Here is a 23,963-nt window from a genome sequence, read left to right on the forward strand (position 1 = left end):
GAGTGAGGTTTGTTGTGGCTTCCATGGAAGCAGCAGCGATGCAGTAATATAGTAGTGCAGTAGGAGGCATCCAGAATAAGTAGATGCCTCCTGCATGCATTAGTGATCTGCGTCCTAGGGTGCAGCACTGGATCACCTGCGACACCATTGGCTGGCTGAGTAACCATGAGGTCATGTAAGCTGGCCACCACAGCTCTGACCAAGATGCAAGGAAAGTTTTGTCTTGACAGAGATGCTGGACTTGGCACTCCCCCAAAGTAGAGGCAACACGCCTCCTCGCCCCCAAACAGCTGCAGACTGTCAATCTCTTGACATCTGCAGCCATAGTGTGTCCAACAATGCAGGACCGAACATCTGTACTTTGCGCTATGTGTCTTGGCTCCTTTTGGAGCTGAATTAGGCCCCTTGTAGGTGGATATACTCACTGTACACGGGTGTAGTATGGTATGCCGGCGGCCGGGCTCCCAGCGACCAGCATACCGGCGCCGGGAGCCCGACCACCGGCATACCGACAGCATGGCAAGCGCAAATGAGCCCCTTGTGGGCTCGCTGCGCTCGCCATGCTGCGGGCACGGTGGCGCGCTACGCTATTTATTCTCCCTCCAGGGGTGTCGTGGACCCCCATGAGGGAGAATATGTGTCGGTATGCCGGGTGTCGGAATTCCGGCGCCGGTATACTGTGCTCCGGGATCCCGACATTCGGCAACCTGTTGGGATACCGCAGACGATTATTTCGCATAGGTGATGTTTGCGCCTCAATGCTAACTAACCACTTATTACAGATTAAATGTCTGTTGCTCAGTTTGACAAAGAAAATATAAAAAACTTGATTCCAAATTTAGAAAAACGCCTAAATAATGTTACATTTATTGGCAGCTACACAGTGCTTAGACTGTAATCCTCTGTCAATGTAATGGAATGTGTTTGTGTATGTTTAATGTGACAGAACACAGGAACGCAAAGTCATTATCTCCTATTAATGATGCCAAATACACAACTAAACAAATACATAGATGTTAATAATTTTTTATCTTCGCTACATTGATCAAGGGTGCAGTAAACTCGTTTTGCTTCCAACCTATTTCATATGATCCTAACAGTTACTGGAACCATCATACGCTGTTGTTTACTTCTCCACAAAAGAAATCCTTAGGCGCCAGGTGTTCCTTCTCTAAACCCCAGAGTTGAACTAAACCAAAAAATACTTGCACACATGCTGTTGTAGTCTGAAATGTACCGTGTTACCTTCATTTCAGTACAGTTCTGAGTGCTGTTATATTTCTGGAAAAGTTGCACATCTGAAGTCGCTAATTAAACTGCAGTTAAATAAGAGTCCACCGGCACAATTCTAAGGGTCATGGGGAGTGGGTACCAATCATCATTACTTTGATTTGTAATGACAAAGCCATTGGCCTTTATAACAAGGATAGTTGGCTTAACTCTAACAATATGAGCAAAGCCGGGAGTACCCGTCAATGCCACTGTGGAAAACACTACCGGACACTTTTTACTAGGTTTTTTTTTTTTTTTGGGGGGGGGGTGGGGGGGGGGGGGTGGTCTTCTGTATGCCGGCGGTCGGGCTCCCGGCGCTCAGTATACCGGCGCCGGGAGCCCGACAGCCGGCATACCGACACTTATTTTCCCTCGTGGGGGTCCACGACCCCCATAGAGGGAGAATAAAATAGTGTGGCGCGCGTAGCGCGCCACCGTGCCCGTAGCGTGGCGAGCGCAGCGAGCCCGCAAGGGGCTCATTTGCGCTCGCCACACTGTCGGTAAGCCGGCGGTCGGGCTCCCGGCGCCGGTATGCTGGTCGCCGGGAGCCCGACCGCCGGCCAGCCGTAGTGAACCCGGGGGGGGGGGGGGGGGGGGGATTAAGTGGTGAAGAAGGGACTGTCTTTTATTCAATTAAGGATTATTTTACATTTATGAGTGCTTCTATATCTTTTATTCTTTCTGCACAATTGTGAGGAGTCTTTGGGATCTGTATCCATTCTAAAGTTGTGTGGTTCGGTTCTCCAGAGATCCAAATCCACCTAAATTCGGACCTTCCAATGGTTCGGAACTCAGATTTTCAATCTGAATTATGGGTTTTGGATTGCAATAATTACATGATTTTAGCTGTTTTTATCAATGATTGACGATCTTTTTTTATCAAACCAAAAGCCAAATCCGAATCAAAAGACTTGAGGCTGGTTTTGCCAAAACCAAAACAGAATGATGAATTAGAACCAAAACACGGGGGGGTTCGCGCACACCTCCACTGAGGTGGCAAAGTTGCCAATTCAAGGACCTATACTATACTGTCCATTTATACATTTATTTATGGCTTCTGTGGCAGCTCTGTGAAATCAGGACTGGTACTGAAGTTGATAGGTCACTTGTTATTGGAGAAGGAATGTGATGGGAACACTGTTCTACAGTACATCTTATTTTAGACTAAGGAACAGTATTCTGTCACCTCCCTCTGCTTTCAATCTGTCATTATGACACCAATACACTGTGTGACTACTCCAGTCATGAGGTACATGGAGTGAGCTGTAGGACACTACAAAGCACATGACAAGCATATGACAAGGGAGCATGTTGGGACACAGGGCCTGATTCAGAGTTGCAAGCAAAGCCAAAAAGCACACTACTAGGTAAAACCAATTTTCACTGTATGTGGGGCTGATATAACATGTGCAGAGAGATTTAGATTTGGGTGGGTTATATTTTTTCTGTGCAGGGTAAATACGTACTGCATTTGCATGTATCCTCCAAATACTGGACAGCTTTATTTTTACACTGAAATTAAAATTTGCTTGCAACTCTGAATCAGGCCCACAGACCATCAAGAAGGAGAGAGTCCACTCTTGCAGACAGGACCATTGCATTCATAAAATGAATCTTTCCCCACAATGATCAGTATTGCCTCCAAGTTTCAAAGGCATTGGATGGCTGTCTTATCTGTGATAGGAGTATGAGCCTTTGCAGAGGCACTAGGAAGCAGCGTCTTCTGACATATAGGGAATCAGCCGGAATCAGCCGACTATTCTGATAATTGGTGGGAGTAAGTAGTACAGTCATATATTTCGTACGGATGGACTTAATGGTAAATCTTAGCCAGTAAAAGCTTAGATTATACAAGTTATATCAGTTATTATGATCTGTTTATCACTTAATGGCACAAATTTATCTCGTTCACTTACAGGGGCGGAATCCGTATATTGTGCTCCCAATTTGGGTATACCACTGTACACACTAATGAAATCTTTTTGTGGCACAGCATATCTGAACAATCTACATGTATTGCATCTGAGTTTATCAGATTCATTTAAATTGCACTTGTCATTTACACAGTGACGGACACCAGGGACGGATTATAGGGCGGGAAGCTTGCTACTCATATACAGTGCCGTAACTAGACATTTTAGAGCTGATGCAAGAAAAAGCATTGGCGCCCCACCCCATATATAAAACAGGGGCAGTGCGTGCCTTAGGCGCACGTCAAAATTATAGGGGCGTGGCTTCATGGAGAAGGGCATGGCCACAAAAATAATACTAATATTATTACTCTGTACAGAAGTCTCCATTATTCAAATTATGCTGCATAGACATTACACCAGAGTCCTCTTTTTTTTTTTTTACACATTACAGCAGGCAGAGTGCCCCTTTTTTACACATTACAGTAGGAGAGTGCCCCTTTTTTACACATTACAGCAGGAGAGTCCCCCTTTTTACACATTACAGCAGGAATCACCCTTTTTAACACATTACAGCAGAAAAGTCCCAATTTTTTACACATTAGGCAGGCAGAGTCCCCTTTTTACATATAATGGCAGGCAGTCCCACTTTTTTTTTTTTTACACATGACAGGCAGTCCCCCCCCCCCCTTTTTTTTATTTTTTTTTACACATAACAGCAGGTAGTCCCCTTTTGTGTTGTACACATAACGGCAGACAGTCCCCCTTTTTTGTTATACACATAACAGCAGGCAGTCCACCTTTTTTCCCACACATAACAGCAGGCAGTCACCCACCCCCCCCTTTTTTTTTTTACATATATCGGCAGGCAATCCTTTTTTTTTTTTACAAATTAGGCAGAGTCCCCCATTTTTACACATTAGGCAAGGGGAAGAGGGGGGGGGAGAGAGAGAAACAGCCAGCCAGGGACAGTTACCTGTAAGCATGCTTCTCTTCATCAGTACCCCAGCACCGTGTGCACCTGCGGGTCTGACAGGCACTTCCTCATTGGCTCCAAGTCCAGGGCGCTCTTCTGTCTTCTCCTCCTGAGAAGTGGCCGGGGGGTCACCGCCATCCTCCAGTAGCAGTGGCAACAAAAGAATTCTGGATGACTGGGGTCTGCACTCATCTCCCTGCCTGAGTATCTCCTGCTGGAGGCTGCGCCGCTTCGGGACCAGGGGGCGCCAGATGAGGGACAGTACAGCAGCGGCAGCCACAGCAGAGAGCACACAGAGTGAAGGAGGAGGAGCTTATGTCCTCACCCTGCTCCGTGTCCTCCTCCCGGAGCCTACCTTATTTCAGCAGGCAGCGTCTAATTTCCACCGCCTGTTGCAGCTTCTCTTTCACATCGCTGTGGTAGCGACCGGGCACCTTCTCCGACTGGGCCGTGCTGCCAGCGGTTCTGCGCCCACAGTGCATGTGCGCTGTGAGCAAGGCACCACTGGCACACACCTAGTTACGGCTCTGCTCATATAGGAGCTGCCGGGTTTCTGAAAATCCTGTTGCTGGGAGCCACGGCTCTGTCATGCTGTGTGTTTGTGAGTTTGTGTAGCGGTAACCTTTTATAAATATATATATGCAGTATATCTGTAATGGGCAGGCTATAATGATGCTGCACTATATACACCAGTACTGGCACGTGTAAGAGCACAAGTCCCCGCACAGTTCCCGCCCAGTCTGGAGGTAGAGGACAAAAATAGGCACCAGCAGCTGGCCGGAGTGGTCTGGGCATGGCCTGTGCAGGGTGTGGGATGGGCGAGCACATGACCCGGACCCCCCGCCTTCGTGCAGTATATATAAAGCAGCTGAGGCGGTTATCTGCCTGCTCCTCACCTGCATTATATACAGCCCCAGCACCGATTCATCCTCTCCCCAACACCGCACTGCTCACCCCACGCAGGGTCTCACCCCTTTCTGTTGGATGGATTCACCTTCTCCTCCCCACTGGTAAGTGGCTACAGATGTCCCCGGTGCCTCTGCTCTGAGCACTGCAGGACAGTCTGGTGGTTCCTGCATCCGTTTACTGGTTACTGGTTACTGCCGCTACTTGTTGCTGAGTCCCAAGATGGCAAGTAACCTGGGGTTGCAACATACTCGTATATGGAGGATGTGGTGCAGAGTATGCGGTATATAACGAGAGCAGAATATGGAGGATATGGTGCACTGTATATAGGGGCACTATATGGAGGGGTATGGGAGTGCATTGTGTATATAGGGGCAGTATATGGTGGGGAGTACAGAATATGGAAATGGATGGGTGTTGAAGTGTATATATGGGCAGAATATAGTGGGGGGTGCAGTGTAAAATGGGTGTGTGTGTCTGTGTCCCAGACGGAGCTCCGTCGGGCGCCCACCAGTGGCAGGCAGCAGCACCACCACAGAGGTGATGATACTGAAAAAAATCTGTCTCTCTCTCCACTGTCCCTATCTGCCCCTACCCCTCCACTCTCCCCTAGTCACTATCAGCCCCTACCCTCTCCTTCCCCAGTCCCTATCTGCCCCAACCTTCTTTCTCCCCCTGTCCCTATCTGCCCCTACCCCACTCTACACCCCCCCAGTCCCTATCTGTATGATCAGTATTATAAATATAAGCAGCAGATAGATCCAAGTGGGCTAAAGTACTTTGTCCCTCTCGCTGCCCCCTCCCCTTTACCCTAACCACACTCTCCCCTCCCGATGCTTAATCCTAATATCCCCAGGAGCACTGGACTGTAGTCCCGCAACGTAACCCTAACCTCCCTGGGAGCACTAGATACTAGTCCTGCAGCCTATCCCTAACCTCCCCCCCACACCTAACCCTAATCTCCCTGGAAGTGCTGGATCCTAGTCAGGCAGCCTAATCATAACCTCCGCAGTAGCACTGGATCAACTCTTTCATGAGGATGAGACGAGTCGTCAGTCAAGTGGCACTGATGGGGATCGATGAGTTCTGCAATCGACGCGTTTCTCCTTGGGCAAGCTTCATCAGTATTATAGATCAGTAATTAACCTGGGATGCCAGAACCGCTTCCAAAAGGGGCGGAGCATTAGCCATATACTGGCAAATAGGAGGAGGCAGAGTGCAGCGCCAGGAGTTGGAGACCTGGCTGTAGTGAGAAAGCTTTCCCTGCACACACATACACCACAGCTGAGGGAGGAATAGGGGGAAAAAGCTTCCACTGACCACAAATAGGAGCTTACGAGGTTGGAATTGGGAAGTGGCCATTTCTAAAGATGGGCAATATTTACAGACAGCAATAGGAGCTGTAACTGAGCACGTATGACCACAGTCATGGTGACTGGTAGGAGAGGAACGTTACCGCTGCAGCTGTCATAACACACTAACTCGGTATGCTTTGTAACGTGAGGGATTGCGCTATAATTTAAAAAACAAATCCACTGCTGCAATTATTATTTACAGCATCTCTCATTAAGTGGCCAGTAATTAAAGTAGGTGCACTCTGAATTATTAGCACCAGTTTCATGGACTACTGTACTAATAAGAAGCAGCATGTGGTGATGATAGAGGTGTGTAGGTGTAAATCACCTAAAAAGTCCAGGAGTAAGGAGGAGCAACTGTGTATTATATATTAAAGCTCAAGTATGGAGCAACACAATACATATATCGCAGAGGAGACTATTACTAGAGAGGAGTTAACTTTCTTTATTCAAGGCTGCAAAGACACCATAGGCATGTGATAGGAACACTTACAGTCCTGTGACCACAAGCATCACAGTGTCTCAAGACAGCTTAGTGATATTTACAGATGGCTGCAGGAATTCTCACTATTCTTATAAATACTTTGGAGCCATAGGAAACTTGTTCTCTGTCACAGCTAATCACCTTACTAGCCTATCAACTGACTGGAGCTCCACCTTAACGTTGTACATTTTAATACATATACTATATATATGCATATATGAACCTGTTTACAACTGATAACATTTCTGAGCGGCGCGGAGTTATAATGAAATAATAATTCAGATCCTTAAGGCTATGTTATGTGGGGTTGGGTATGTGTGACCGGCGCTCTCACAATACCGACGCTGTTAGAAGGCCAGAGAGGGGGGCGAGTGCAACGAAACCCCTTGCAACCTCGTTGCACTCACCACTCAGCAGACTCGGTATGCAGCGGGCTTGCTGCGCTTGTCACAGGTTCTATTCCCACTCTATGGGTGTTGTGGACACCCGCGAGTGGGCATAGTCCCAGTTGGTCGGCATGCTAACTGGCGGGATATTCAGGGGTCGGGATCCCGGCATCGGTATTGTGACCAGCGGTCTCCTGGCTGCCGGTCACATAACCGCTTCTCGTCAGGTGAACCAATTATTATGAAATTTGATGTGTATTGGTTACCTGATATGTATTATCCTTTGATGTGCCCACCAAACCTTAAACTTAATGCTATTACATTTCTACTGGCTTAAGGTGAAGTAATAGACACTAAGGGGGATATTTACTAAGCAGTGATAAGAGCGGAGAAGTGAGCCAGTGGAGATGTTGCCCCATCAACCAATCAGCAGCTCTGTATAATTTTATAGTATGCAAATTATAGATGTTACATCAGTGCTGATTGGTTGCCATGGGCAACTTCTCCACTGGCTCACTTCTCCGCTCTTATCACTGCTTAGTAAATGTCCCCCTAAATCTGATGATCGGGAATCCGGATTGGTGTAACTGAATGGCTGTACAGTACTCAGTGACTCGCACCACATCCTACCTTACGATGGGATCCGGACTGAAAGTCGACAGTAACTAGGTCGACAATGTCTAGGTCGACCACTATTGGTCGACAGTAACTAGGTCGACAGGGTCTTTAGGTCGACATGTTCTAGGTCGACAGGTCAAAAGGTCGACATGAGTTTTTCACAATTTTTTTCTTTTTTTTTTAACCTTTTCATACTTAGCGATTCACGTGGACTACGATTGAAACGGTAATCTGTGCCGAGCGAAGCCATGCGAGGGGACGCGGTGCACTAATTGGGGTTCCCGGTCACTCTACGAAGAAAACGACACCAAAATAACATGAAAAACTCATGTCGACCTTTTGACCTGTCGACCTAGAACATGTCAACCTACCCTGTCGACCTAGTTACTGTCGACCAATAGTGGTCGACCTAGACATTGTCGACCTAGTTACTGTCGACTTTCAATACCACACCCCCTTACGATACCATACTTTATTTTGTAATTAACAGAACAACAATAAAATGTAAATGAAATTATCATGTAAACATCCTCTACAGTTAAACAAGCAGTAATCATATTTCATTCAAATTTAACCCAACTCATTTAGGCAATTTAATTAATGGACAGCTGTGGGAAAGAAACTATTAAGCATACATTTTGTATGTGTAGGTACACACCTGAAACTTTTTTGATGGTGGTCTTTCAAAAACCAATTAATTTGGGTGACTGGGATCTGCCAATATACTTTTAGCTCTTAGGACAGGGGGTTTAGACAACACTGGAAAGGGTTTTCCCAGGTAGGCCCATACTACTTACCAATACTTGGGTGGAGGTACTGTTAAATGTACCCTACTTAACAGGAGGAAAGTGGGTGGATACCTCAAAGACTCAAATTAAATTAGTAACCCTAGGAAAAGACGGTGATCAGACCCTTTTGAGGCTAAAGGGAGGTTACAATTGTATTATATAATAAGATTTTACTTACCGATAAATCTATTTCTCGTAGTCCGTAGTGGATGCTGGGGACTCCGTAAGGACCATGGGGATATAGCGGCTCCGCAGGAGACAGGGCACAATAATAAAAGCTTTAGGATCAGGTGGTGTGCACTGGCTCCTCCCCCCATGACCCTCCTCCAAGCCTCAGTTAGGACACTGTGCCCGGACGAGCGTGCATAATAAGGAAGGATATTGAATCCCGGGTAAGACTCATACCAGCCACACCAATTACACCGTACAACCTGTGATCTGAACCCAGTTAACAGTATGATAACAACGAAGGAGCCTCTGACAAGATGGCTCACAACAAGAATAACCCGATTTTTGTAACAATAACTATGTACAAGTATTGCAGACAATCCGCACTTGGGATGGGCGCCCAGCATCCACTACGGACTACGAGAAATAGATTTATCGGTAAGTAAAATCTTATTTTCTCTGACGTCCTAGTGGATGCTGGGGACTCCGTAAGGACCATGGGGATTATACCAAAGCTCCCAAACGGGCGGGAGAGTGCGGATGACCCTGCAGCACCGAATGAGAGACTCCATGTCCTCCTCAGCCAGGGTATCAAATTTGTAGAATTTAGCAAACGTGTTTGCCCCTGACCAAGTAACTGCTCGGCAAAGTTGTAAAGCCGAGACCCCTCGGGCAGTCGCCCAAGATGAGCCCCCTTCCTTTTGGAATGGGCTTTTACAGATTTTGGCTGTGGCAGGCCTGCCACAGAATGTGTAAACTGAATTGTATTACAAATCCAGCGAGCAATCGTCTGCTTAGAAGCAGGAGCACCCATCTTGTTGGGTGCATACAGGCTAAACAGCGAGTCAGATTTTCTGACTCCAGCCGTCCTGGAAACATATTTTTCAGGGCCCTGACAACGTCAAGTAACTTGGAGTCCTCCAAGTCCCTAGTACCCGCAGGTACCACAATAGGTTGGTTCATGTGAAAAACAGAAAACACCTTAAGGAGAAATTGAGGACGAGTCCTCAATTCTGCCCTGTCAGAATGAAAAATTAAGTAAGGGCTTTATATATGATAAAGCCGCCAATTCTGACACACGCCTGGCTGAAGCCAGGGCTAATAGCATCGTCACCTTCCATGTGAGATATTTTAAGTCCACAGTGGTGAGTGGTTCAAACCAATGTGACTTTAGGAAACTCAAAACAACATTGAGATCCCAAGGTGCCACTGGGGCACAAAATGAGGCTGTATATGCAGTACCCCTTTTACAAACATCTGAACGTCAGGCACTAAAGCCAGTTCTTTCTGGAAGAAATTCGACAGGGCCGAAATTTGAACCTTAATGGACCCTAATTTTAGGCCCATAGACAGTCCTGTTTTCAGGAAATGTAGAAAACGACCCAGTTGGAATTCCTCTGTAGGGGCCTTCTTGGCCTCACACCACGCAACATATCTTCACCAAATGCGGTGAAAATGTTTTGCGGTTACATCCTTCCTGTCTTCGACCAGGGTAGGGATGACTTCATCTGGAATGCCCTTTCAGGATCCGGCTTTCAACCGCCATGCCGTCAAACGCGGCCGCGGTAAGTCTTGGAACAGACAAGGCCCCTGCTGGAGCAGGTCCTTTCTTAAAGGTAGAGGCCACGGGTCTTCCGTGAACATCTCTTGAAGTTTCGGGTACCAATTCCTTCTTGGCCAATCCGGAACCACGAGTATCGTTCTTACTCATCTCCCTCTTATGATTCTCAGTACTTTTGGTATGAGAGGCATAGGAGGGAACACATACTCTGACTGGTACACCCACAGTGTTACCAGAGCGTCCACCGCTATTGCCTGAGGGTCCCTTGACCTGGCGCAATATCTGTCTAGTTTTTTTGTTCAGGCGGGACGCCATCATGTCCACCTTTGGTTTTTCCCAACGGTTTACAATCATGTGGAAGACTTCCCGATGAAGTCCCCACTCTCCCGGGTAGAGGTCATGCCTGCTGAGGAAGTCTGCTTCCCAGTTTTCCACTCCCGGAATGAACACTGCTGAGAGTGTTATCACATGATTTTTCGCCCAGCGAAGAATCCTTGTAGTTTCTGCCATTTCCCTCCTGCTTCTTGTGCCGCCCTGTTTACGTGGGCGACTGCCGTGATGTTGTCCCACTGGATCAATACCGGCTGACCTTGAAGCAGAGGTCTTGCTAAGCTTAGAGCATTGTAAATTGCCCTTAGCTCCAGTATATTTATGTGGAGAGAAGTCTCCAGACTTGATCACACTCTCTGGAAATTTTTTCCTCGTGTGACTGCTCCCCAGCCACTCAGGCTGGCATCCGTGGTCACCAGGACCCAGTCCTGAATGCCGAATCTGCGGCCCTTTCATAGATGAGCACTCTGCAGCCACCGCAGAAGAAACACCCTTGTCCTTGGAGACAGGGTTATCCGCTGATGCATCTGAAGATGCGATCCGGACCATTTTTCCAGCAGATCCCACGGAAAGGTTCTTGCGTGAAATCTACCTAATGGGATCGCTTTGTAAGAAACCACCATTTTTCACAGGACCCTTGTGCAATGATGCACTGATACTTTTCCTGGTTTTAGGAGGTTCCTGACTAGCTCGGATAACTCCCTGGCTTTCTTCTCCGGGAGAAAACATCCTTTTCTGGACTGTGTCCAGAATCATCCCTAGGAACAGTAGACATGTCGTCGGAAAAAACTGTGATTTTGGAATATTTAGAATCCACTCGTGCTGTCGTAGAACTACTTAAGATAGTGCTACTCCGACCTCCAACTGTTCTCTGGACCTTGCCTTTATCAGGAAAGCGTCCATATTTCTTTTAAGAAGAATCATCATTTCGGCCATTACCTTGGTAAAGACCCGGGGTGCCGTGGACAATCCAAACGGCAGCGTCTGAACTGATAGTGACAGTTCTGTACCACGAACCTGAGGTACCCTTGGTGAGAAGGCAAATTTGGACATGTAGGTAAGCGTCCCTGATATCCAGTGGCACCATATCGTCCCCTTCTTCCTGGTTCGCTATCACTACTCTGAGTGACTCCATCTTGATTTGAACGCTTGTATGTAAGTGTTCAAATATTTCAGATCTCACCGAGCCGTCTAGCTTCAGTACCACAATATAGTGTGGAATAATACCCCTTCCCTTGTTGTAGAAGGGGTACTTTGATTATCACCTGCTGGGAATACAGCCTGTGAATTGTTCCCAATACTGCCTCCCTGTCGGAGGAAGACGTTGGTAAAGCAGACTTCAGGAACTTGTGAGGGGGAGACGTCTCGAATTTCCAATGTACACCTGGGATACTACGTGTAGGATCCAGGAGTCCACTTGTGAGTGAGCCCCCTGCGTGCTGAAACTCTTGAGATGACCCCCTACCGCACCTGAGTCCGCTTGTACTGCCCCAGCGTCATGCTGCGGACTTGGCAGAAGCTGTGGAGGGCTTCTGTTCCTGGGAATGGGCTGCCTGCTGCAGTCTTCTTCCCTTTCCTCTACCCCTGGGCAGATATGACTGGCCCTTTTGCCCGCCTGCCCTTATGGGGACGAAAGGACTGAGACTGAAAAGACTGTGTCCTTTTCTGCTGAGATGTGACTTGGGGTAACAAAAGGTGGATTTTTCAGCTGTTGCCATGGCCACCAGGTCCGATGGACCGCCCCTTTATACGGCAATACTTCCATGTGCCGTCTGGAATCTGCATCACCTGACCACTGTCGTGTCTTCGTCTGGCAGATATGGACATCACATTTACTCTTGATGCCAGAATGCAAATATCCCTCTGCGCATCTCGCATATATAGAAATGCATCTATAGTCAATAAAATCTTGTCCCTGTCAAGGGTATCAATATTTTCAGTCAGGAAATCCGACCAAGCCCCCTCAGCGCTGCACATCCAGGCTGAGGCGATTGCTGGTCGTAGTATAACACCAGTATGTGTGTATATACTTTTAGGATATTTTTCAGCTTCCTATCAGCTGGCTCCTTGAGGGCTGCCGTATCTGGAGACGGTAACGCCCCTTGTTTTTATAAGCGTGTGAGCGCCTTATCCACCCTAAGGTGTGTTTCCCAACTCGCCCTAACTTCTGGCGGGAAAGGGTATACCGCCAATAATTTTCTATCGGAGGAAACCCACGTATCATCACACACTTCATTTAATTTATCTGATTCAGGAAAAACTACAAGTAGTTTATTCACACCCTACATAATACCCTTATTTGTGGTACTTGTAGTATCAGAAATATGTAACACCTCCTTCATTGCCCTTAACATGAAACGTGTGGCCCTAAAGGAAAATACGTTTGTTTATTCACCGTCGACACTGGAGTCAGTGTCCGTGTCTGTGTCAACCGACTGAGGTAAATGGGCGTTTTTACAAGCCCCTGACGGTGTCTGAGACGCCTGGACAGGTACTAATTTGTTTGCCGGCCGTCTCATGTCGTCAACCGACCTTGCAGCGTGTTGACATTATCACGTAATTCCTAAATAAGCCATCCATTCCAGTGTCGACTCCCTAGAGAGTGACATCACCAATACAGGCAATTTGCTCCGCCTCCTCACCAACATCGTCCTCCTACATGTCGACACACACGTACCGACACACAGCACACACACAGGGAATGCTCTGATAGAGGACAGGACCCCACTAGCCCTTTGGGGAGACAGAGGGAGAGTTTGCCAGCACACACCAAAAACGCTATAATTATACAGGGACAACCCCTTATACAAGTGTTTTCCCTTATAGCATTTTTATATATGTAATCATATCGCCAAATAAGTGCCCCCCCTCTCTGTTTTAACCCTGTTTCTGTAGTGCAGTGCAGGGGAGAGCCTGGGAGCCTTCCTCACAGCAGAGCTGAGCAGGAAAATGGCGCCGTGTGCTGAGGAGAATAGGCCCCGCCCCCTTTTCGGCGGGCTCTTCTCCCGGAGTTTGTGAGATCTGGCAGGGGTTAAATACATCCATATAGCCTCAAGGGCTATATGTGATGTATTTTAGCCATAAAAAGGTATTATACATTGCTGCCCAGGGCGCCCCCCCCAGCGCCCTGCACCCTCAGTGACAGTTGGTGACTGTTGGTGAAGTGTGCTGACAACAATGGCGCACAGCTGCAGTGCTGTGCGCTACCTTATGAAGACTGAAAGTCTTCTGCCGCCTGTTTCTGGACCTCTGGACCTCTTCAACTTCTGCATCTGCAAGGGGGGTCGGCGGCACGGCTCCGGGACGAACCCCAGGGTGAGACCTGTGTTCCGACTCCCTCTGGAGCTAATGGTGTCCAGTAGCCTAAGAAGCAAATCCATCCTGCACGCAGGTGAGTTTACTTCTCTCCCCTAAGTCCCTCGTAGCAGTGAGCCTGTTGCCAGCAGGTCTCACTGAAAGAAAAAAACCTAACTTAAACTTTTATTCTAAGCAGCTCAGGAGAGCCACCTAGATTGCACCCTTCTCGGCCGGGCACAAAAATCTAACTGAGGCTTGGAGGAGGGTCATGGGGGGAGGAGCCAGTGCACACCACCTGATCCTAAAGCTTTTATTATTGTGCCCTGTCTCCTGCGGAGCCGCTATATCCCCATGGTCCTTACGGAGTCCCCAGCATCCACTAGGACGTCAGAGAAATTATTTTTTACTTTAATAAATTATTGGCATACCATTTTTGTAGTCATATAATTTGTGTTATTCTAACTAGGCATGCACTTAGAACTTTTGTTTTCCTATAGTCAATTACATGAGTGGAGTCCTGTAGTACATCCATACTTCAGCAGCAACTTGTTAGAACCTTATGTCGCTAATTAGCGTAGTCCTTTACTGCCCCAGATTGTATACATACAGATGTGTCACATCCCACCAGACCCGTAACAACCCACCCCCTCCTTTCCTTGACCACCCCATCCTTCCTACCAACCCTGTCTCTTCCTTTTCCCCTTTATCTGGAGAGGAAATCATCTCCCTAATCCGGTCCAACTCCCCCACCACCTCCCCACTTGACCCTCCTGCAAATCCTTCACTTTCTTGGTTTGTGTGATACTGCCCTCTCATGGCTATCCTCCTACCTCTCTAACCATTCATTCTCTGTCTCCTCCAATGACTCCCCTCCCCCCCCCCCTACTAACCATAGGTGTGCCTCAAGGTTCTGTTCTTCGACCTCTCCTGTTCTCTCTCTCTATATCCTGTTTAGGTAAACTCATTAGCTCTTATATTAAATAATCACCTCTATGCTGATGATACTCAAATCTGTCTTGGTTTTCAAGTGTAGGAAGTATTTCCGACAAGTCAGGTTACTCTTAGTCGCCCATTATATTGTTGTTATACACAGATCTTATTGGTCCCATTGAGCAGTCGAACATAACTCAGTAATTTCAACATACAAGTGTAGTATCTGAAAAAGAGTGTGTTTTGTTATCGATCATCTACTCTCCACACACCCCTCTCTTTCCCCACTTCTGTGTTATAACAGCACAGATTTTCCTGGCCCCGTATCACTATGATACCGTTCCAGAGTAATTTGCCAACTGCAAGTGGGAGCCAGAGTACAGAAACCAACCCAGGCAATGTTATCAGAGATGATGACAAGAGCGTGGACAGTGGTATGGCTGCTGCACAGCGTTATTTTCAGCACCTGAACCATTTGCACGCTCTGCTGTGGAAGCTTTCATGGAAAATGAAGCTGTAGTGTATACACGATTTGAAGGGATCCTCCCACCTGTCTTTTTGTTCTCAGTATTCCTGATACTTTCTAACAAACTCACACAGACAGGGTCATACTGTATTTCTCTACCATCATCTATTATTCCTTATTTGTACGCCTTTCTTTATGCTATGTATATCCAATATGCAGGTACTTGCATATTAAAGGGACTACCTCAATGAACCACCCTTCTTCATCATGGCCAACTGACCCTGCATTATCATTATGCTGAAGTATTGTATGTAGAAGTGACAGTTAAGTCCCTTTAATTTGTAAATATCAAAAATGATTTTAACTAAAGCAGTGGTGGAACTCCCAACAACTACTGAAGGGGATGCAGCAACTATGGGCCTGAAGGTGAGGGAATGCGGCACCTAAAAGTGCAGGGCTGCAATGGTGGTAATTCCATCAACCTACCCATATCTTAGCACACACAGCGAACCCCTGGTGGAAGGACTGTATCACCCCTGGTGGAAGGACTGTATCACCCGACCAACCCAAACAATTTTGTTAATCTAAATTTCAACTGGCAAATGGGCAGGCCCTACATATACAATAGACAAGAGAATCTTTGGCCTTTCCAATCAGGGGTTGCGGTCGTTAGGTCGACATGCATTGGTCGACATGCACTAGATCACCAGGTTCATTAGGTCGACAGGTCAAAAGGTCGACATTAGTTTTTCACGTTTTTTTCTTAAATTTTTTGACCTTTTTCATACTTTACGATCCACGTGGACTACTAATGCGAGGGGACGCAGTGCACTAATTCCCTGTCACTTTACGAAGAAAACGACACCAAAAACAGTAAAAAAAACAACCATGTCGACCTTTTGACCTTGCACATGTCGACCTAACAACCCCGTTGACCTAATGCATGTCGACCCAATGCATGTCGACCTAGTGTGTGCTGACCCAACAACCCATACCCCCCATCAGTCTCTGCCCCAGTTGAGCTTACAATCTATGTTCCCTACCACATGTACACACATTCACACTAGGGTTTATTTTTGTTGGGAGCCAATTAACCTATCAGTATATTTTTGGATTGTGGGAGGAAACCGGAGAACCCGGAGGAAACCCACGTAAGCACGGGGAGATTATATGAACTCCACACAGTTAGAGTAATTAGTCAACCACTCCCTTGATCAATGACAGTGGTGCACGCGGGGGAGGGAGATTTTGAGTACCTAGAAATCCCCCCTAATGGGGCAGGAGCTTTTTGAGATGGAGACAGCTCTATCTACGTCTCTACAGTGACCACTGCCCCCAAGATAGGAGCTGCTTTACAGAGCATAGGGGATACGGGTTCGTTATGATATCCCTCCGCACGGTATGCAGATTGTCAGTATACCGACACTGGTATCCTGAGCGGTGCAATGCTGACTGGGGGGCGAGTAAAACGAAGTCCCTCGCTACGCCCGCCACAGGTTCTATTCTTGGTATGGTGCTCCCATCTGGATCCCGGCATCGGTACTGTGACAGGCGGGATCTCGACGAGCAGTATGCTAACCGCATACCGGAGATACAGGCAGAGGCGGCCAGCAGCAGGCAGCAAGGCGGACGAGGGAAGCTGCAGACAGGCACTCAGCAGCAGCAGACAGCCAAGGGGAGCTATGGGCAGACTTGCGGGGGCCAATTGGATGAACAGCACTCTGGAGTGGGAGGCACTCGTCCAGCTTCAGATGCAGATGATTTCTTTATGTATTTATTTGTGCACAACTGTGCGTGTATACATATGTAAATGTACACACACACACACATATATATATATATATATCTAAATATTTCAGTTTTTAGGGTTTTTTTTTTTGCAGGGGTCGGGAGTTTCTCAATTAGTAATGATATATATAATAAGATTTTAAACCTACCGGTAAATCTTTTTCTCCTAGTCCGTAGAGGATGCTGGGGACTCCGTAAGGGCCATGGGGTATAGACGGGCTCCGCAGGAGACATGGGCACTACAAAGAACTTTAGAATGGGTGTGCACTGGCTCCTCCCTCTATGCCCCTCCTCCAGACCTCAGTTAGAGAAACTGTGCCCAGAGGAGATGGACAATACGAGGAAAGGATTTTGTTAATCTAAGGGCAAGATTCATACCAGCCCACACCATCCACAACGTATAACCTGGAATATACGCAACCAGTTAACAGTATGAACAAAACAGTATCAGCTAAAGATTGATCTCATCTGTAACATAACCCTTATGTAAGCAACAACTATATACAAGCCTTGCAGAATTTGTCCGCACTGCGCCCAGCATCCTCTACGGACTAGGAGAAAAAGATTTACCGGTAGGTTTAAAATCTTATTTTCTCTTACGTCCTAGAGGATGCTGGGGACTCCGTAAGGACCATGGGGTTTATACCAAAGCTCCAGACCAGGCGGGAGAGTGCGGACGACTCTGCAGCACCGACTGAGCAAACGCAAGGTCCTCATCAGCCAGGGTATCAAACTTATAGAACTTTGCAAAAGTGTTTGAACCCGACCAGGTAGCTGCTCGGCTAAGCTGTAAAGCCGAGACGCCTCGGGCAGCCGCCCAAGAAGAGCCCACCTTCCTAGTGGAATGGGCCTTCACCGAATTTGATAACGGCAATCCTGCCGTAGAATGAGCCTGCTGAATCGTGTTACAGATCCAGCGAGCAATAGTCTGCTTTGAAGCAGGAGCGCCAACTTTGTTGGCTGCATACATGACAAACAGTGCTTCTGTTTTCTTAACCCGAGCCGTCCTGGCTACATAAATTTTTAAGGCCCTGACCACATCCAGGGACTTGGAATCCTCCAAGTCACCCGTAGCCACAGGCACCACAATAGGTTGGTTCATATGAAATGAAGAAACCACCTTAGGCAAAAATTGAGGACGAGACCTCAACTCTGCTCTATCCACATGGAAAATCAAATAGGGGCTCTTGTGAGACAAGGCCGCCAATTCGGACACCCACCTTGCAGATGCCAAGGCCAACAACATGCCCACCTTCAAAGTGATACATTTTAATTCAACCGTTTGAAGAGGTTCAAACCAGGGTCCCATGGTGCCACTGGGGGCACAAAAGGAGGCTGGATGTGCAGCACTCCCTTTACAAAAGTCTGGACTTCTGGCAGAGAAGCCAATTCCTTCTGAAAGAAAATAGACAGGGCCGAAATCTGTACCTTAATGGAGCCTAATTTTAGGCCCATATCCACTCCTGTCTGTAGAAAGTGGAGAAAACGGCCCAGATGGAAATCTTCCGTAGGAGCATTCTTGGCTTCACACCAAGATACATACTTCCTCCAGATACGGTGATAATGTTTCGCCGTCACCTCCTTCCTAGCCAGAGTAGGGATGACTTCCTACGGAATACCTTTCCCAGCTAGGATTCGGTATTCAACCGGCATGCCGTCAAACGTAACCGCGGTAAGTCTTGGAACACGCAGGGCCCCTGTTGCAACAGGTCCTCCCTGAGAGGAAGAGGCCACGGATCTTCTGTGAGCATCTCCTGAAGATCTGAACACCAGGCCCTTCGAGGCCAGTCTGGAACAATGAGTATTGCTTTCACTCTTTTCTGTCTTATGATTCTCAATATTTTTGAAATGAGAGGAAGAGGGGGGAATACATAGACCGACTGAAACACCCATGGTGTCACCAGGGCGTCCACCACTACTGCCTGAGGGTCCCCTGACCTGGCACAATACCTCCGAAGCTTCTTGTTGAGGTGGGACGCCATCATGTCTATGTGAGGAATTCCCCAAAGACTTGTTATCTCTGCAAAAACTTCTTGATGAAGTCCCCACTCTCCTGGATGGAGATTGTGTCTGCTGAGGAAGTCTGCTTCCCAGTTGTCCACTCCCGGAATGAAGACCGCTGACAGAGCGCTTACGTGATTTTCCGCCCAGCGAAGAATCTTGGAGGCTTCCGCCATTGCCACTCTGCTCCTTGTTCCGCCTTGGCGGTTTACATGAGCCACGGCTGTGACGTTGTCTGATTGAATCAGAACCGGTAGGTCGCGAAGAAGATTCTCTGCTTGTCATAGGCCGTTGTATATGGCCCTCAATTCCAGTACGTTGATGTGTAGACAAGCCTCCTGGCTTGAGCATAGCACCTGAAAATTTCTTCCTTGTGTGACTGCTCCCCATCCTCGGAGGCTCGCGTCCGTGGTCACCAGAATCCAGTCTTGAATTCCAAACCTGCGACCCTCTAGAAGGTGAGCACTTTGCAGCCACCACAGGAGAGACAGCCTGGCCCTGGGGGACAGGCTTATTTGTTGATGTATTTGTAGATGGGACCCAGACAACTTGTCCAGGAGGTCCCACTGAAACGTCCTTGCATGAAACCTGCCGAAGGGGATGGCCTCGTAGGCTGCCACCATTTTCCCCAGAACTCGAGTACATTGATGAACAGACACTCTTTTTGGTTTTAGCAGGTCTCTGACCATGTTCTGGAGGTCCCGGGCTTTTTCCATCGGGAGAAAAACCCTCTTCTGTTCCGTATCCAGAATCATGCCTAGGAATGATAGTCGAGTCGTTAGAAATTGTGACTTTGGCAGATTGAGAATCCAACCGTGCTGTTGTAGCACTCTTAGGGAGAGCGACACGCTCTTCTGCAATTGATCTCTCGATCTTGCTTTTATCAGGAGATCGTCCAAATATGGGATAATTGTGACTCCCTGCCTGCGCAGGAGCACCATCATCTCCACCATCACCTTGGTGAAAATCCTCGGGGCCGTGGAAAGCCCAAACGGCAACGTCTGAAACTGGTAATGACAGTCCTGTACAGCGAATCTCAGGTACGCCTGATGAGGAGGATATATGGGGACATGAAGGTATGCATACTTTATGTCGAGTGACACCATAAAATCCCCCCCTTCCAGACTGGAGATCACAGCTCGGAGCGATTCCATCTTGAATTTGAACTTTTTCAAGTACAGGTTTAGGGATTTTAGATTTAAAATGGGTCTGGCCGAACCATCCGGCTTCGGGACCACGAACAGGGTTGAATAGTACCCTTTCCCCTGTTGGACTAGGGGAACCTTGACAATCACTTGCTGTTGACACAGCTTTTGAATGGCAGCTGAAACTATTTCCCTCTCTGGGGGAGAAGCTGGCAAGGCCGACTTGAAAAATCGGCGAGGGGGCACCTCTTCGAATTCCAGTTTGTAGCCTTGGGATACAATATCCATCGCCCAAGGATCCACGTCTGACAGAACCCAGACCTGGCTGAAGAGTCGAAGACGTGCCCCCACCGGTGCGGACTCCCTCAGTGGAGCCCCAGCGTCATGCGGTGGATTTAGTAGAAGCCAGGGAGGACTTCTGCTCCTGGGAACTAGCCGAAGCAGGTGTTCTCTTCCCTCTACCCTTACCTCTGGCGAGGAAGGATGAGCCCCGACCTCTTCTGGACTTATGCAACCGAAAGGACTGCATCTGATATTGTGGAGTTTTCTTTTGCTGTGGGGGAACAAAAGGCAAAAAAGTAGATTTACCCGCGGTAGCTGTGGCAACCAGGTCCGCGAGACCTTCCCCAAATAAAACTTCACCTTTGTATGGTAAACCCTCCATATGCTTCTTTGAGTCGGCATCACCCGTCCATTGGCGGGTCCACAGGGCTCGCCTAGCAGAAATCGCCATGGCGTTGGCTCTCGAACCTAGCAGCCCAACGTCTCTTTGAGCGTCTCTCATATATAAGACTGCGTCTTTAATGTGACCTAAGGTCAATAAAATGGTATCCCTGTCTAGGGTATCAAAGTCAGCTGACAAGGTATCTGTCCAAGCTGCAACTGCGCTACATACCCATGCCGATGCTATTGCCGGTCTGAGTAAAGCACCCGTATGCGTATAAATAGATTTTAAGGTAGTTTCCTGTCTGCGATCAGCAGGATCCTTGAGGGCTGCCGTGTCTGGAGACGGTAGCGCCACTTTCTTGGACAGGCGCGTTAAGGCCTTGTCCACCCTGGGTGAGGATTCCCAACGTACCCTGTCCTGTGCAGGGAAAGGATATGCCATAAGAATCCTCTTGGGAATCTGCAGCTTTTTGTCTGGAGTTTCCCAAGCTTTTTCAAATAACTTGTTCAGCTCATGAGATGGGGGAAAGGTTACCTCAGGTTTCTTTTCCTTATACATGCACACCCTCGTGTCAGGGACAGAGGGGTCATCTGTGATATGCAAAACATCTTTTATTGCAATAATCATATAATGAATACTTTTGGCCACCCTTGGGTGTAACCTCGCATCATCGTAGTCGACACTGGAGTCAGAATCCGTGTCGGTATCAGTGTCTGCTATTTGGGATAGGGGACGTTTTTGCGACCCTGAAGGGCCCTGTGACCCAGTCGAAGCCATGGATTGACTCCCTGCTTTTTCCCGGGACTCTGCTTTGTCCAGTCTCTTATGTAATAAGGCCACATTTGCATTTAAAACATTCCACATGTCTAACCAATCATGAGTCGGCATTGCCGACGGAGACACCACAACCATCTGCTCCAACTCCTCCTTAGATGAGCCTTCCGCTTCAGACATGCAGACACACTCGTACCGACACCCCCACACACACAGGGATATAGTTATACGGAGACAGTTCCCCAATAAGGCCCTTTGGAGAGACAGAGAGAGAGTATGCCAGCACACACCCAGCGCCAACCGACACTGGAAACAATTTCCTAGATAATATAGCGCTTTTTATATATAATTAACTGTGTAATACACTCACTGCGCCTTACAAGTGCCCCCCCCCCCCTCTTTCCAGCCCTGTGTCACCGTGTTCAGCAGGGGAGAGTCCGGGGAGCCAGCTTCTCTGCAGTGCTCTGTGGAGAAAATGGCGCTGGTTAGTGCTGAGGGACCAAGCTCCGCCCCCTCCAGCGGCGGGCTTCGGTCCCGCTCAAATGTATAAAACTGGCGGGGGATTTTTACAATTACTGCCTCCGCAGCCTATATACATATAAATGCCAGACTTAGAGGTTTATATTGCTGCCCAGGGCGCCCCCCCCCCAGACCCCCACCCATCAGTGCCTGCTAGTGTGTGTTGTGTGTGGGAGCAATGGCGCGCTTACCTCAGGGAAGATCTGAAGTCTTCTGCCGCCTTAGAAGTCTTCTTACTTCTTATACTCACCCGGCTTCTATCTTCCGGCTCTGTGAGGAGGACGGCGGCGCGGCTCTGGGACGAACGGCGAGGGGAGACCTGCGTTCCGACTCCCTCTGGAGCTAATGGTGTAGCCTAACAAGCAGACCACTTAAGTAGGTCTACTTCTCTCTCCTCAGTCCCACGATGCAGGGAGCCTGTTGCCAGCAGTGCTCCCTGAAAATAAAAAACCTAACAAAATTCTTTTTCAGAGGAACTCAGGTGAGCTCCCCTGTAATGCACCCAATCTCCTCTGGGCACAGGATCTAACTGAGGTCTGGAGGAGGGGCATAGAGGGAGGAGCCAGTGCACATCCATTCTAAAGTTCTTTGTAGTGCCCATGTCTCCTGCGGAGCCCGTCTATACCCCATGGTCCTTACGGAGTCCCCAGCATCCTCTAGGACGTAAGGGAAATATATATATATATATATATATCAACAAGACACAATTTTTGCGCAAATACCAGAGACCTCTGACGAAGTCCGTAGTGACGAAACCGGTAGGGGTGAGGCCCAGTGTGAGGATCATCGTGCAGCAGGGAAGCACCCTTCAGATGCGGTGAAGTCCGGTTTATTTAATGCATATGTGTTATACTTACGGTGGTTGATACCGCCGCTTGCGGTACGTTTTGTAACCTATGTGTGTCAAATCTTTTAAATAAAACAAATTTTAAATACAGTTATGCACTATGGAGCGCTCCTCTTTTTGACTGCATTACAGATATATATATATATATATATATATATATATATATATATAGTCATCCACAGTAGACTCAGCAGACATCCATGCCATGGGGTGGACCACCGTCGTCAGGGACAATGGGAGTCCACCATGAAACACAGTTACAAGGCGGCACCAAGCACCACAACTGCTGCCCACATCACATTGTGTGTGTGTGTGTGTATATATATATTATATATATATATATATATATATATATATACACACATACATATATACCCCTTTGCAAATCCTGTGTTTGCCCATGTATTATCATTCTTTGTTAGGTGTCACTTTAATTTACCAAACCTCTACTCTACTATTCAGCAGATTCTAACATCTTGCTGCGCAAACCTATGTGCTGCTTGGGTGGTATATGAGGCGCTGTATATAATTAGTCCAACACCGATCCAAGCATTTCAAGTACTATATATTACATCTGGGCTCCAAAAGGAGTTTCTGATTACATCATACATAATGACTTCAAAATCTCAAACCAACTGTAAATTACATAACCATTTTCATGCATTTTCTAAAAAAAATTGGTTAGATGTCAGAAAGGTAATGAACAATATTTGGAATGCTATATTTAGTACTTGTGAGCTCATTAAACATTTGTTTTGTGGTTTTAAAAATGATC

The 23,963-nt window shown here is 47.6% G+C and overlaps 1 protein-coding gene across 6 annotated transcripts in view; it reads right to left on the reverse strand.

The window, feature by feature from the left end:
• Positions 1 to 23,963, reverse strand: part of GTDC1 (glycosyltransferase like domain containing 1) — a 654,615-nt gene that overhangs the window by 67,778 nt on the left and 562,874 nt on the right. The window lies entirely within an intron of this gene.

Source organism: Pseudophryne corroboree, chromosome 7 (assembly GCF_028390025.1).
Source record: "Pseudophryne corroboree isolate aPseCor3 chromosome 7, aPseCor3.hap2, whole genome shotgun sequence".
NCBI lineage: Eukaryota > Metazoa > Chordata > Amphibia > Anura > Myobatrachidae > Pseudophryne > Pseudophryne corroboree.